Source organism: Vicugna pacos, chromosome 24 (genome assembly GCF_048564905.1).
Source record: "Vicugna pacos chromosome 24, VicPac4, whole genome shotgun sequence".
Taxonomy (NCBI): domain Eukaryota; kingdom Metazoa; phylum Chordata; class Mammalia; order Artiodactyla; family Camelidae; genus Vicugna; species Vicugna pacos.
Window position 1 is genome coordinate 2132457 of NC_133010.1, and position 13582 is coordinate 2146038.

General features: G+C 59.8%; 1 protein-coding gene and 1 long non-coding RNA gene across 2 annotated transcripts in view; both read right to left on the reverse strand.

Moving 5' to 3' along the window:
- LOC140688961 (ankyrin repeat domain-containing protein 26-like) overlaps positions 1 to 7624 on the reverse strand; it is a 72121-nt gene extending 64497 nt beyond the window's left edge. Inside the window, exon 1 of the mRNA XM_072948942.1 lies at positions 7509 to 7624. The gene's annotated coding sequence lies outside the window, so the exon portion shown is untranslated. The remainder of the gene's footprint in view (positions 1 to 7508) is intronic.
- A 1123-nt stretch (positions 7625 to 8747) lies between these two features.
- Positions 8748 to 10495, reverse strand: LOC140688962 (uncharacterized). The gene is made up of 3 exons (XR_012063798.1): positions 10365 to 10495; positions 9376 to 9458; positions 8748 to 8884 (listed from the first exon to the last, which is right to left on the reverse strand). It is a non-coding gene; the product is annotated as an uncharacterized lncRNA (long non-coding RNA).
- Positions 10496 to 13582: the final 3087 nt, after the last annotated feature.

Sequence of the window (13582 nt, forward strand, 5' to 3'; positions counted from 1 at the left end):
ACACCCTTGGGCCTGCACACTCCTGGGCCTGCCTACTCCTCGGCCTGCCATCTCCTGGACCTGCACACTCCTGGGCCTTCTCGATTCTGTGCCTGTACACTCCTGGGCCTGCAAATTCGTCGGCCTCCCCTTTCCTTAGCCTGCACACTACTGGGCCTGCACATTCCTGGCCTGCTCCCTCCTGTGCCTCCACACAATTGGGCCTGCACACTCCTGGGCCTGCACACTCCTGGGCGTACACACTCCTGCGTCTTCACACTCCTACGCCTGCCCTCTCCTGGGCCTGCACACTCCAGGGCTGGCCCTCTCCTGGTCCTGAACACTCCTGGGCTGGCCCTCTTCTGGTCCTGTACACTCCTGGGCCTGCTCCCTACTGTGCCTGTACACTCCTGGGTATGCACACTCCTGGCCTGACCTCTCCTGGGACTGCGGACTCCTGGACCTGCACTCTCCTCTACCTGCTCTCACCTGGGCCTGTACCCACTTCAGTCGGCCCTTTCGTGGGCCTGCACACGACTGGGCCTGCACAATCCTGTGTCTGCACACACCTGGGCCTGCACACCCTTGGGCCTGCTCTCTCCTCTAACTGCTCTCACCTGGGCCTGTACCCACTTCGGCCGGCCCTCTCGTGGGCCTGCACATGACTGGGCCTGGACAATCCTGTGTCTGCACACACCTGGGCCTGCAGACCCTTGGGCCTGCACACTCCTGGGCCTGCCTACTCCTCGGCCTGCCATCTCCTGGTCCTGCACACTCCTGGGCCTTCTCGATCCTGTGCCTGTACACTCCTGGGCTTGTGCACCCATGGGCCTGCAGACTCCTGTGCATGCTCTCTCCGCTGCCAGCACACTCCTGGGCCTGCACACTATTGGGCCTGCCCTCTCCTGGGCCTGCACACACATGGGCCTACTCTCTCCTGGGCCTAAACTCTCCTGTGTATGCACACTAATGGGCCTGCTCCCTCCTGTGCCTGCACACTCCAGGGCCTGGACATTCCTGGGCCTGCTCCCTCCTGTGCCTCCACACTCCTGGGCCTGCACACTCATGGGCCTGCTCGATCCTGTGCCTGCACACTCCTGGGCTTCTACACCCATGGGCCTGCAGACTCCTGTGCCAGCACACTCCTGGGCCTGCACACTCATGGGCCTGCACACACATGGGCCTACTCTCTCCTGGGCCTTAACCCACCTGTGTATGCACACTAATGGGCCTGCACACTCCTGGGCCTGCACACTCCTTGGCCTGCTCCCTCCTGTGCCTGCACACTCCTGGTCCTGCACACTCCTGGGCCTGCACACTCCTCGGTCTTCACACTCCTAGGCTTGCACACTCCTGGACCTGCCCTCTCCTTGGCAGGACCTCAACATTTCTTGCGTCTCCTTTGTCTGCACGCTCCTGGTCCTGCACAATCCTGGGCCTGCTCCATCCAGTGCCTGCACACTCCTGGACCTGCCTTCTCCTTGGCCGGCCCTCAACATAACTGCCCTCTCCTTTGCGCACTCCTGGGCCTGCACACTCCTGGACCTGCTCTCACCTGGGCCTGCACCCATTTCGGTCGGCCCGCTCCTGGGCCTCCACATTCCTGGGCCTGCACACTCCTGGGCCTGCACACTCTGGGGCCAGCACACTTCTGGGCGTGCACACTCCTGTGTCTGCAGACACCGGGACTGCACACTCCTGGGCCTATACACACCTGGTCCTGCCCACTCCTGAGGCTGCACACTCCAGGGCCTGGACATTCCTGGGCCTGCTCCCTCCTGTGCCTGCACACTAATGGGCCTGCACACTCTTGGGCCTCCACACTATTGGGCCTGCCCTCTCCTGGGCTTGCACACTATTGGGCCTGCCCTCTCCTGGGCCTGCACACACATGGGCCTGCCCTCTCCTGGGCCTGAACAATCCTGGGCCTGCCCTCTCCTGGGTATGCACACTCCTGTGTCTGCAAACACCTCTGCCTGCACACTCGTGGGCCTGCCCTCTCCGGGCCTGCACACTCCTGGGTCAGTCCTCTCCTGTGCCTGCATACTCCTCGGCCTGCCATCTCCTGGGCCTGTACACTCCTGATCCTGCCTGCTGCTGGTCATGCACACTCATTGCCTAACTTCTCATGGGCCTGAACACTCCTGTGTCTGCACACTTCTAGGCCTGGACACACCTGGGCCTGACCCCAACTGTCCTGCCCTCTGCTGTGTCTGCACACCCCTAGGCCTGCACACTCATGTGCCTGCTCCATCCCGTGCCTGCACACTCCTGTGTCTGAACACTCCTGTGCATGCATACTCCTGGCCTTCCCTCTCCTAGGAATGCAGACACCTGGGCCTGCACACTCCTGGACCTGCTCTCACCTGGGCTTGCACCCACTTCGGCTGGCCCGCTCCTGGGCCTGCACATTCCTGGGCCTGCACACTCATGGGCCTGCTCGATCCTGTGCCTGCACACTCCTGGGCTTGTACACCCATGGGCCTGCAGACTCCTGTGCCAGCACAATCCTGGGCCTGCACACTCATGGGCCTGGACACTCCTTGGCCTGCTCCCTCCTGGGCCTCCACACTCCTGGGCCTGCACACTCTGGGGCCAGCACACTCCTGGGCGTGCACACTCCTGTGTCTGCAGACACTGGGATTTCACACTCCTGGGCCTATAAACTCCTGGTCCTGCCCACTCCTGGGGCTGCACACAACTGTGTCTGCGCACTCATGGGTCTGTACACTCCTGTGCCTGCACACTCCTGGGCCGGCACACTCTTGGGCCTGCCCTCTACGGGCCTGCACACACCTGGGCCAGTCCTCTCCTGTGCCTGCATACTCCTCGGCCTGCCATCTCCTGGGCCCGTACACTCCTGATCCTGCCTTCTGCTGGTCCTGCACACTCATTGCCTGACTTCTCATGGGCCAGTCCTCTCCTGTGCCTGCATACTCCTCGGCCTGCCATCTCCTGGGCCCGTACACTCCTGATCGTGCCTTCTGCTGGCCCTGCACACTCATTGCCTGACTTCTCATGGGCCTGAACACTCCTGTGTCTGCACACTTCTGGGCCTGCACACCCATGGGCCTGCACACTACTGGGTATGCTTCGTCCTGTACCTGCACACTCCTGGGCCTGAAAACGCTTGGGCCTGCTTCCTCCTGTGCCTGCACACACCTTGGCCTGCTCCATCCCATGCAAGCACGCTCCTGGGCCTGCTTCCTCGTGGGCCTGACCTTTCCTGTGACTGCACACTCCTGGGCCTTCAAAATCCTGTGCCTGCACACTTCTGGGCCTGTACACCCCTTGGCCTGCAGAGTCCTGTGCCTGCTCTCTCCAGTGCCAGCACACTCCTGGGCCTGCACAGTTTTGGGCCTGCTCTCCCCTTGGCCTGCAAATTCGTCGGCCTCCCCTTTCCTTAGCCTGTACGTTACTGGGCCTGCACATTCCTGGCCTGCTCCCTCCGGTGCCTCCACACAATTGGGCCTGCACACTCCTGGGCCTGCACAGTCATGGGCCTGCACACTCCTGGGCGTACACACTCCTGGGTCTTCACACTCCTAGGCCTGCCCTCTCGTGGGCCTGCACACTCCTGGGCTGGCCCTCTCCTGGTCCTGAACACTCCTGGGCTGGCCCTCTCCTGGTCTTGAACAGTCCTGGGCCTGCTCCCTATTGTGCCTGTACACTCCTGGGTATGCACACTCCTGGCCTGACCTCTCCTGGGCCTGCACACTCCTGGGCTGGCCCTCTCCTGGTCCTGAACACTCCTGGGCCTTCTCGATCCTGTGCCTGTACACTCCTGGGCTTGTGCACCCATGGGCCTGCAGACTCCTGCGCATGCTCTCTCCGGTGCCAGCACACTCCTGGGCCTGCACACTATTGGGCCTGCTCCCTCCTGTGCCTGCACACTCTTGGGCCTGCACACTCATGGGCCTGCTCGATCCTGTGCCTGCACACTCCTGGGCTTCTACACCCATGGGCCTGCAGACTCCTGTGCCAGCACACTCGTGGGCCTGCACACTCCTTGGCCTGCTCCCTCCTGGGCCTGCACACTTCTGATCCTGCACACTCCTGGGCCTGCACACTCCTCGGTCTTCACACTCCTAGGCCTGCACATTCCTGAACCTGCCTTCTCCTTGGCCGGCCCACAACATAACTGCCCTCTCCTTTGTCTGCGCACTCCTGGGCCTGGACACACCTGGGCCTGCCCCCAACTGTCCTGCCCTCTGCTGTGTCTGCACACCCCTAGGCCTGCACACTCATGTGCCTGCTCCATCCTGTGCCTGCACACTTCTGTGTCTGAACACTCCTGTGCATGCATACTCCTGGCCTTCCCTCTCCTGGGAATGCAGACACCTGGGCCTGCACACTCCTGGACCTGCTCTCACCTGGGCCTGCACCCACTTCGGCCGGCCCTCTCCTGGGCCTGCACATTCCTGGGCCTACTCTCTCCTGTGCCTCCACACCCCTGGGCCTGCACGCTCCTGGGCCTGAACAATCCTGGGCCTGCCCTCTCCTGGGTCTGCACACTCCTGTGTCTGCAAACACCTGTGCCTGCGCACTCGGGGGCCGGCACACTCCTGGGCCTGCCCTCTCCGGGCCTGCACACTTCTGGGCCAGCAACTCCTGGGTCTCCCCTCTCCTGGGCCTGCACACTCCTGGGCCTGCACACTCTGGGGCCTGCACACTCCTGGACCTGCTCTCACCTGGGCCTGCACCCACTTCGGCCGGCCCGCTCCTGGCCCTGCACATTCCTGGGCCTGCTCTCTCCTGTGCCTCCACACTCCTGGGCCTGCACACTCCTGGGCGTGCACACTCCTGGGCGTGCACACTCCTGTGTCTGCAGACACCGGGACTGCACACTCCTGGGCCTATACACTCCTGGTCCTGCCCACTCCTGGGGCTGCACACAACTGTGTCTGCACACTCATGGGTCTGTACACTCCTGTGTCTGCACACTCCTAAGCCAGAACAATCCTGGGCCTGCCCTCTCCTGGGTCTGCACACTCCTGGGCCTGCACACTCCTGGGCCTGTACCCACTTCGGCCGGCCCTCTCGTGGGCCTGCACACGACTGGGCCTGCACAATCCTGTGTCTGCACACACCTGGGCCTGCACACTCCTCGGCCTGTCTACTCCTCGGCCTGCCATGTCCTGGTCCTACACACTCCTGGGCCTTCTCGATCCTGTGCCTGTACACTCCTGGGCTTGTGCACCCATGGGCCTGCAGACTCCTGTGCATGCTCTGTCCGGTGCCAGCACACTCCTGGGCCTGCACACTATTGGGCCTGCCCTCTCGTGGCCTGCCCTCTCCTGGGCCTGCACACACATGGGCCTAAACCCTCCTGTGTATGCACACTAATGGGCCTGCTCCCTCCTGTGCCTGCACACTCCAGGGCCTGGACATTTCTGGGCCTGCACACTCATGGGCCTGCTCGATCCTGTGCCTCCACACTCCTGGGCTTGTACACCCATGGGCCTGCAGACTCCTGTGCCAGCACACTCCTGGGCCTGCACACACATGGGCCTACTCTCTCCTGGGCCTTAACCCACCTGTGTATGCACACTAATGGGCCTGCACACTCCTGGGCCTGCACACTATTGGGCCTGCCCTCTCCTGGGCCTGCACGCTCTTGGGCCTGCCCTCTCCTGGGCCTGCACACTCATGGGCCTGCACACTCCTTGGCCTGCTCCCTCCTGGGCCTGCACACTCCTCGGTCTTCACACTCCTAGGCCTGCACACTCCTGGACCTGCCTTCTTGGCCGGCCCTCAACATAACTGCCCTGTCCTTTGTCTGCGCACTCCTGGGCCTGGACACACCTGGGCCTGCCCGCAACTGTCCTGCCCTCTGCTGTGTCTGCACACCCCTAGGCCTGCACACTCATGTGCCTGCTCCATCCTGTGCCTGCACACTCCTCTGTCTGAGCACTCCTGTGCATGCATACTCCTGGCCTTCCCTCTCCTGGGAATGCAGACACCTGGGCCTGCACCCACTTCGGCCGGCCCTCCCCTGGGCCTGCACATTCCTGGGCCTGCTCTCTCCTGTGCCTCCACACTCCTTGGCCTGCAAACTCCTGGGCCTGCTCCCTCCTGTACCTACACACTCCAGGGCCTGCCCTCTCGTGGGCCTGCACACTGCTGGGACTGCACACACCTGGGCCTGCACACTCCTGAACCTGCGCTCACCTGGGCCTGCATGAACCTGGGCCTGTACACTCCTGGGCCTGCACACTCCTGGGCCTGCTACCACCTATGCCTGCACACTCCTAGGCTGTTCCCACCTGTGCCTGGAAACTCCTGGGCCTACACACTCCTGCTCCTGCCCTCTCCTGTGCCTGCACACCTTTGGGCCTTCACACTCCTGTGCCTGCTCCCTCTTGTATCTGCACACTCCTGGGCATGCCCTATCATAGGCCTGCACACTCCTGGATCTGCACACTCCTGGGCCTGCTCCCTTCTGTGCCGTCACATTTCTGGGACTGCACAATTGTGTGCCTGCACACTCCTGGGCCTGCACACTTCTGCACCTGTACACTCGTGGGCATGCACACTCTGGGCCTGCACAGCCCTGGGCCTGCACACTCCGTCTCTGCACACTGGTTCTGCACACTCCTGATCCTGCACACTCCTGGGCCTGTACACTCTTGGGCCTGCCCTGGCCTGGGCCTGCACCCTCCTGGGCCTGCACACTCCTCTGTCTGCACACTCCTTGGCCTGCACACTCCGGGTCTGCTCCCTCATGTACCTGTACACTCCTGGGACTACAGGATACTGGGCCTGATCCCACATGTGCCTGCACACACGTGGGTCTGCACACTTCCCGGTCTGCTAACTCCTGTTCCTGCACAGTCCTGGGCCTGCCCTCTCCTGGGCCTGCACACTCCTGGGCCTGCCCTCTGCTTGGCGTGCACGGTCCTGGGACTCCCTATTCCTGCGCCTGAACACCCTTGGGCCTGCACACTCTGGGGCCTGCCGTCACCTGGTTCTGCACACCACAGGGACTGCACACTCCTGGCCCTGCAGACTTCTGGGCCTGCCCTCAATTCGACATGCCCTGTCCTGGGCCAGCCATCAGCTGTCCTGCCCTCACCTGTGTCTGCACTCTCCTGGGTCTGCACACTTGTGGGCTTGGACACTCCTGGGGCTGCACACTCCTGGACCTGTCCTCCCCCGGGCCTGCTCCCACTTCGGCCTGCCCTCTCCTGGACCTTCACACCCCTTGACCCACACACTTGTGTGTCTGCACACTCCTGTGTCTGCACACTCCAGGACCTGTCCTCTCCTGGGCCTGCCCCCAGTTCGGCCAGCCCTCTCCTGTGCCTACAAACTCCTGGGCCTGCCCCCACTTGGACCTGCTCTCTCCTGGGCCAGCCCTCACCTGTCCTGCCCTCTCCTGTGTCTGCACACACTTGGGCCTACAAACTCCTGTGTCTGCACAATCCTGGGCCTGCTCCCTCCTGGGCCTGCACACCCCTGTGCCTGCTAACTCCTGGGCCTGCCCTCTCAGGGCCCGGGAAATACTGCCACGCAGGCTGCACTCTCACCGTGTTCCGGGGGTTGGCCATTAGGAATTGCCGGGCGTCGTGGCCGGCAGGAGGTTGAAGAGGACCCTTTTGTTGTCCGGCTTCACCCTCTCCATGTCGTCCCGCTCCTCCTCTGCCTGGGGATGACAGGATTCTCCGTTAGTCACTCGCCCACCCTTCCAGCATCCTTCACTCGCTCGACAACCAGCCACCTGACAAGATTCTCTCCTGTACCAGACTCTGAACTGCCTTGCCAACTGGGCCCTGACTTTGCGGCGTCCCTCTTCATTTCCACATTGTCCAGTTTTAGCAAGAATCCTGCTGAGCCAGTTCACCGAGACACCCCATCCCAGACATCCGATCACCGCGGACATCTGATCGGGTTCCTCATCTCCCACCCTCCCCAGGTGACGTCCGATCACCCAGGCCTGTCCTCAGCATGAATCCTGTTACATCAGCTCAATCAGAAACCCCTCCCCCCTGATCTCTACTCTTCGTAACTTTACAGCCACTGCCCCCACCCTGCCCCTCGGCTGTACAAGCCCACCTGCCCTTGCTGTACTTGGGGTGTAACCTCGTCCCTCTCCCCCACTGCGAGGCCCCCCCGCAGGGGTCCCTATACCTAACACCACCCACACGGCTGGCTGCTGGCGTCTAGCCGGAAGCCCCCACGTGACACCCTTCCCAAGGGACTCCCTTGCCGACACCCGTGGAAGCAGTGGGGCTCCTCTTCCCTGCACAGCCCAGACGTAGTCCGGCCGCAGCTTGACGTCCACGTGCCAGGCGTCAGGGCCAGCGCACGTGAGAACAGCAGGATGGCCAGGATCGGCTCCAAGCTGTGCTTGGAGAAACTGCTGCCCCTTGGGGAAGAGAAGGTGGAGAACCCCATTCAGCGCCAGGAACACAAGATCCATCCACCGAGGGCCCCACAGGTGCGACACCCCCAGAGGCGCCTGGGACTGACCCGGGCTGAGAGCCACATCTCACTGAGAAACCCAAGGACCTGCTGGAACTGGCATCCAAGTGGACAAGGGGAGAAGCCCTGGCACGAACGAGCTTCTAGTCAGCAGACCACAGCACAGGGCATCACGGATGGGTATCTGCGACGCCTGCCCGTGGGATGCCCGGCAGAATCAGCGTACCTGCCCCACGTTCTTCGCGTACCCGCTGAGGTCCAGGACGTGGTGACGCCACAAGCGGGATCATTTGGGGCAAAGAGAAGACCCGCAGGGATATGGCCAGCAGGAGGGTGCCCATGAGGCCTCAGAGCAGGTTATGGGGCACAGCTTGCAGGGCAGGGCGGGCAGGGCGGGCAGCACTAGGGCCCGGCCCTCAGACGACAGGACCGCCAGGGACCCGTTGGGGCTGGAGCTCCTGGCCCAGAGCAGGCAGCCCACCTGGAGGGGGATGGAGGAGCCCCACTCAGAGCACACAGCACCCCCTCCTCCCCGGCATTCTCTGGCCCCCTGCCCCACCCACTCCCCCAGTGCGACCGGCCAGGCCTTGGATACTCCTGCCCAGTCCTGGCCCTTCGAGGCTCCTCACTACCAGAAGCGGAGCCCCAGGACCTGGGCTGGAGGACATGAGACCCCTACCATCCTCCTAAACCCCTCAGCTCCATCCTGTTCCCCCCCACCCCCTCCTTCCTATTTCACTGCCCCAGCTTCTGTCCTTGGCACGCCACAAAGGGCCGATCACACCTCCTCCACTGGTCGATGTCCCCCTCACCCTGGCTTCCTGGGACACCCCAGGCCGACTTCTGACCCCCCTTGTTTCCCTCCCCATCCTAGGGTCGGGCCCTCCAGTGCGGCTCCCTGCGAGTGCCCCTCATCCCTGTCCCTCACGGCTCTTGCCACGCCCAGCCCCTGCAGACATGCTCACCACATACCCTGGGGCCACGGAGTAGATAGAGACCACTGTGAAGTTACACAAGATGGCGCGGATCGGGATCATTGAGTACTCTGGAAAACACTGAACAATAAAGTACTATTGAAAACAAAGTCTCTTTCACAGTCATTTGTGGCTACAGTAGGTGATTCACACTCTAGAATGGCCAGAACCATCTGAATGCGGCTAGATTCTCACCCATAATTCATCCTCCACACACATTCCCTGGCTCTTTTCATATCATTAATCTCCCAGGTGAAAAAATTGCCAAAATTAAAAAACTGAAAACTGACATCTCTAAATTAAATAGCAACACTTCCCGCCATCTGCCCTGCCCTATGACGTTGACTGGCACTGAAATTCACTGAACAGTTTAACTTGACATTTTCAGAATATTGCGCCCTTCTGTCTCAGGAATGGTAAAAAATTTCCTTTACTTGTTTCTTCTTTTTTATGCTCTATGTTTCATCCCTTTCTTCACACAGGCTTTATACAATTTTTGTAAAGTTATTAGAAATTTCACTTTTAGCTTATTTAAATGCATTTTTACAATATTCAACAAATGATTTCATGGATAAAGTCAGAAGGTTTTAGAATCACACTTCTGAAATTAGAACAAAACCAAAACTTGAGACCACGGGACCATAGAGAAAGCACGGACCAGCGAGGGTGCCCTGGGCCGCGTACTCGGGTATCCCTCTAACCCTCCCACCCTGTGAGGTCGGGGTCATTACGGTCACCGCTCTACAGCCGAGGAACCGGGGCCCAGACACCACCAGCCAACCGCACGCACTCTGCAGACCAGGACGCAGCGGGCTGTTCAGCTCACACACTGCGCTGACACAGGTACACACACACACAGAGCAAACAGCAGCACGACGGCTAATTTGTCATAACACCAAAGAAAGAAGGCTGGTCGGATGCGAACAACAGAAAACGCCCCTAGAACAGGACACACAGTTAGTCAAAGGCGGCCCTCTGGGGTGTCACCTGTGGGAACGTCCTCAAAGCTTCTGTCACTGTCTCAGAAACCGACTCTGCAGCCATGGCCAGGCTGGGTGTCCCGGACCCCACGTCTGGAGGGCAGTTCACAGCCAGAGCTGAATTTCACGAAGGACCCCACAAGGCAGGGGCAAGCAAGGCAAATCTGGAGCGAGAGCCTGTGCTCTGCAGGGAAAGAAACCGTGGAGGGTGCTGTGACCGGGACCCAGGAAAACTGCACGTTTAAAACAAAAAGGTGGTAGATGGGACAGGAAAGGCCCTCTCTGGCCTGAAACAGGAGGGTGGGAGGGTAGATGCAGCACGGATCCATCAGCAACACTTAGAATGTGCTGAGCCCGAGGTGGGGGTACACCTCAGTGGACGTGTGCATGCAGCAGACTCTGGGGTCAGAGAGCTTGAGGACAAAACCCAGGACCCCGTCACTCACGCTCCCAGGGAAGGCGGGAAGGCCACAAAGCCAGGCAGGTGAAGGGCACGCAGGACGCGGGAACCCAGGACTCCAAGTGTGACCCCTGACACTGGTATTAAAGGATGGAGGGATGGAGCCCTGCACACAGGAAGGCCTGCCCACCCGGGATGGGAGGGATGGATCTGCAGGGTTCCTGGGCCACAGGGTCAGGAGAGGGGGCTGGAGACACTGGCCAGACAAGGTGGGCCAGCGAGCTCAGGTGTACAATTCCTCCCTGACCTCAGGAGCCATGAGGGGAGCAGGGGCGGGTGCTGCTGGTGCTCTGAGGTCCAAGGGGGCACACTGAGGAGGCTGCTCAGCCTCACAAAGGAGAGACCAACCCTAACTGTGTGGGTTAATCCAACAGCTTGAATCCAGGGGTCACAGGCTCCTTTCGCCAGTCAGCATGCTCTGCCCGGGAAAAGTCTGGACCCTTAGGTCTTATCAACCCTCCTCTCTGAGGGATTCTGGGGGCAATCACACCTTACCTTGGGCTCCAGGATGGCTCTGGGCTGCCCTGGCTTCACCTGAAATTTGATTTTTTTGGTCCTTGTGGGTTCTTTTTGTTACATTGGGTTTTTTTAAACATTGCACTGATTCTTATTGATCCTGATCCTACATCTTAGACACGTGTTTCAATTGTGCGCCTCACTCCCCTCCCCCGGTCCATTCCCGAGGGGTCAAGTTCAGTCAAGAGGGCGGGGGGTGGGGGCGCTGGGGGAAGAAGACAGCGATTAAATCCCAGTTTCTGCTCCGGCAGTATGGCCAACAAGAGCGCCTGGAAGTTCTCCTGTTACAAGTTCTGGTAAATGTCCTAACTCACACCTACTTTGAAATGCACAACTCAACAGTCAAGAAGGTAAGGAAAGTGACCGGGGGCCAAAAGTCCAGGACCGCAGGGGTGCAGGCCCGGGAGCGGCCCGGCTGCTGCAGCCTGAGGAGACAAGTGTTTCCTCAGCCCTTTCTTTCACGGGCTCTCACAGGAAACCGGGGGCCTGAGCAAGGTGCCCAGGGAGGTCGAAGGCCTCTGGCTGAACCCCAGGCCCCGAGAGGCTCCATCTGCAAATACCGACCAGGGAGACTGTGCAGTGGGGACAGTGAAACTGCTGGCCTGTCTCAGACCCGGCTCTGCCCCAGGGACCTCAGTAGTGTCTGCACCTGTCTGTCCTGGAGCCAACTTCCCCACCTGAGACTCCTAGAAACTGAGACCGGAGGGCAGGGTATAACAGTTAAAAGAAAGACACAGCAATGAGCACCAAAAAGGTGGAAGATTCCTCTCCCAGTAGACCTCAAGCTTCATTAAAATACGATGCTCATTAAAACACAATGGCATGTTAATAGCACTCCAACAGGTGCCAGGACAGGTTCAAGGCTGACCATCAGAGGTCAAAGGGTGGGCATGGCCCAATTCCTGGGAATCCCAGGCCCTTCCGTGAAGCGGTTGGAATAACCCTTGCATCTGTGATCACTTGAAGTTACCAAGCTTGTAAAAATGAACATCCCCACACCTCGTGGCCACTCTCTCTGAGGGAGAGAGACCACACTGTCTGTGGAGTGTGTGTCTCTCTGAATAAATCTACCTTTACTCAACCGTTTCTGGTCACAGAAGAAGCCAAGGACCCACACTTGCTGGGGTGTGAGTACCAGGGGCTCAACCGAGACCTGGGACACGGCCCTCCTCTCGCCCCACATTTTTCCTGTATCAAAACCACAAGCCAAGCATTCAGCTTACAGCCTCCCTCATGGCTGGCAGGGGAAAGGCCAATCTTCTTGATGGAGTTCACCATCATCAGAGCTCTTAAGGAATTTCCAAATAAAGTTTTCCCAAGTATGAGCTCAAAATAAAAACCACACACACACAAAAGAAAATTCCTCTAGGATAAGGCACCGCAAGTGAGTCAGCAGGATTTTGCTGCTTCCTGAAAAGCTTCAAAAACTGCGGTGATGAAATTCCTTTTGAAGACATAAAGCCCACAAGGCAGCGAAATCCAGAGTGCAGAAGACTGCAATGCGGTCTCGGGAAATAGGCAGTTGGTCACTGCCGTGCAGACTCGTGAACAGAAATAGAAATGATGGGGAATGTTCAGGAGGCACAGGCATTGGTGGAAGGGCAGGGGCAGGAGCGCCAAGGACAAGATGACGTCGGGAAAATGCGGTGCCAACTGGTTCCTGCCGAGGCCCTGCATCCTGACTCCTGGGATCTCCCGTGTCTACCAGCAATCCCTCAAAAAACAAAGCACACACTTTCCTGGCATGTGTCTGCCTTAGCAGAGCTAACAGCCCTGGGAGATGGCTCACCTCCGTGCAGCTCAGGCCGGCCTGTCTCAGCCCACGTTTCCTCTTATCGGAGTCGTCAATCCCACTGCCTTGTTCATGTCAGCCCCTGTCCCCATCTTCCTGGAGTCGTAAATCTATGATCCTCCATATTCCAAAGCCTCCTAGGACACTCACAGCCAATCAAACATCTGTCCCCCCAACCCTTTGTGTCCACAGAGCCTTCCACAATAAAAGACCCTGCAAGTTCACAGTCAGGTCTCACACCTATGTGGCCCCTCTCATCTGCGTGGCCACTGTTGCCTGTAGCAGGGTACCTACTAAACTAAACTTTCCCTTTGTTCTTAACCTTTTCCTCGCTTTTCGGAAATGCTTTCACCATCCACGACACCGGCCTGCCCTTGTCCCCAACAGAAGACACTCAAAGCTCTTACAAAGTGGTGGAGCACGGGTTTCACCCCAGGCCCTGGGGACACAGCCGAGG